The sequence below is a fragment of the Petromyzon marinus genome, unplaced genomic scaffold (genome assembly GCF_048934315.1).
Source record: "Petromyzon marinus isolate PM22_M1 ecotype Great Lakes invasive population unplaced genomic scaffold, UKy_Petmar_22M1.pri1.0 PM_G_Scaffold_333, whole genome shotgun sequence".
Taxonomy (NCBI): domain Eukaryota; kingdom Metazoa; phylum Chordata; class Hyperoartia; order Petromyzontiformes; family Petromyzontidae; genus Petromyzon; species Petromyzon marinus.
The window spans coordinates 30,001-32,500 of NW_027422910.1; positions in this window are offsets into that span (position 1 = coordinate 30,001).

A 2,500-nucleotide genomic window follows, 5' to 3' on the forward strand; every position below is an offset into this window, starting at 1 on the left:
AATGCATGTGCAGTCAAAAAAGTGAATATTTTTCACGGATAGACCCCGTGAAACGCTAGAAATTGGCGGCGATGTCTCTCTTGTGGCTCACGGGGCTGTTAGGGTGGCACAGAAATCCCTCGGAATGGGAAAACGGGTCATTTTCGTGTCGCCACATTGCATGCGAACCGCATGAAACTTCCAGAGGCATTTGCAGCAGAAATGCATGTGCAGTCAAAAAATTGAATATTTTTCACGGATAGACCCCGTGAAACGCTAGAAATTGGCGGGGATGTGTCTCTTGTGGCTCACGGGGCTGTTAGGGTGGCACAGAAATCCCTCGGAATGGGAAAAAACGGGTCATTTTCGTGTCGCCACATTGCATGCGAACCGCATGAAACTTCCAGAGGCATTTGCAGCAGGAATGCATGTGCACTCAAAAAATGTGATATTTTTCACGGAGAGACCCCGTGAAACGCTAGAAGTGGGCGGGGATGTCTCTCTTGTGGCTCACGGGGCTGTTAGGGTGGCACAGAAATCCCTCGGAATGGGAAAACGGGTCATTTTCGTGTCGCCACATTGCATACGAACCGCATGAAACTTCCAGAGGCATTTGCAGCAGGAATGCATGTGCACTCAAAAAAGTGAATATTTCTCACGGATAGACCCCGTGATACGCTAGAAATTGGCGGGGATGTCTCTCTTGTGGCTCACGGGGCTGTTAGGGTGGCACAGAAATCCCTCGGAATGGGAAAACGGGTCATTTTCGTGTCGCCACATTGCATGCGAACCGCATGCAACTTCCAGAGGCATTTGCAGCAGAAATGCATGTGCAGTCAAAAAAAAATTGATATTTTTCACGGATAGACCCCGTGAAACGCTAGAAATTGGCGGGGATGTGTCTCTTGTGGCTCACGGGGCTGTTCGGGTCGCACAGAAATCCCTGGGAATGGGAAAACGGGTCATTTTCGTGTTGCCACATTGCGTACGAACCGCATGAAACTTCCAGAGGCATTTGCAGCAGGAATGCATGTGCACTCAAAAACTTCTATATGTTTCACGGATAGACCCCGTGAAACGCTAGAAATTGGCGGGGATGTGTCTCTTGTGGCTCACGGGGCTGTTAGGGTGGCACAGAACTCCCTCGGAATGGGAAAAGGGGTCATTTTCGTGTTGCCACATTGCATAGGAACGCCATGAAACTTCCAGAGGCATTTGCAGCAGAAAGGCACGTGCACTCAAAAATTTTAATATTTTTCACGCATAGACCCCGTCAAACGCTAGAAGTTGGCGGGGATGTCTCTCTTGTGGCTCACGGGGCTGTTAGGGTCGCACAGAAATGCCTCGGAATGGGAAAACGGGTCATTTTTGTGTGGCCACATTGCATAGGAACGGCATGAAACTTCCAGAGGCATTTGCAGCAGGAATGCATGTGCACTCAAAAACGTCTATATTTTTCACGGATAGACCCCGTGAAACGCTATAAATTGGCGGGGATGTCTCTCTTGTGGCTCACGGGCGCTGTTAGTTAGGGTCGCACAGAAATCCCTCGGAATGGGAAAAGGGGTCATTTTCGTGTTGCCACATTGCGTACGAACGGCATGAAACTTCCAGAGGCATCTGCAGCAGAAATGCATGTGCACTCAAAAACGTCTATATTTTTCACGGATAGACCCCGTGAAACGCTAGAAATTGGCGGGGATGTGTCTCTTGTGGCTCACGGGGCTGTTAGGGTCGCACAGAAATCCCTCGGAATGGGAAAACGGGTCATTTTCGTGTTGCCACAATTGGCATACGAACGGCATGAAACTTCCAGAGGCATTTGCAGCAGAAATGCATGTGCACTCAAAAACGTGAATATTTTTTCACGGATAGACCCCGTCAAACGCTCGAATTTGGCGGGGATGTTTCTCTTGTGGGTCACGGGGCTGTTCGGCTCGCACAGAACTCCCTTGGTCCACCTGATTCGTGCATACAGGCAGCAACTAAAACTCTGTAAACCTGCTGTGAGGACATCTAAACAGTGGACCAGTGAGGCTGTGGAAGATTTGCGGGCGTGCTTAGACTGTACTGACTGGGATATGTTCACGACTGCTACCAATAGTCTGGATGAACTCACAGAGGCTGTGTACATCAGCTTCTGTGAGGACTGCTGTATCCCAACACGTACCAGGGTGAACTTTAACAACAACAAGCCCTGGTTCTCAGCAAAGCTCAAAAGGTTGAGGTTGGAGAAGGAGGAAGCGTTTAGGAGTGGGGATAGAGACAGATTCAAGGAGTCGAAGAACAGGTTTAGCAAAGCGGTGAGAGAGGCTAAACGACTGTACTCAGAGACACTAAAACACCAGTTCTCTACTAACGACGCTGCTTCTGTCTGCCAAAGGGCTCAGGCACATCACCAACTACAAACCCAGAGCGCCCCACACCACTAACGACTCCCGCCTAGCCAACGACCTGAACGAGTTCTACCGTAGATTTGAAAGACAATTGGACTGTCCTGAACCACCCCTTCCCACCCAAG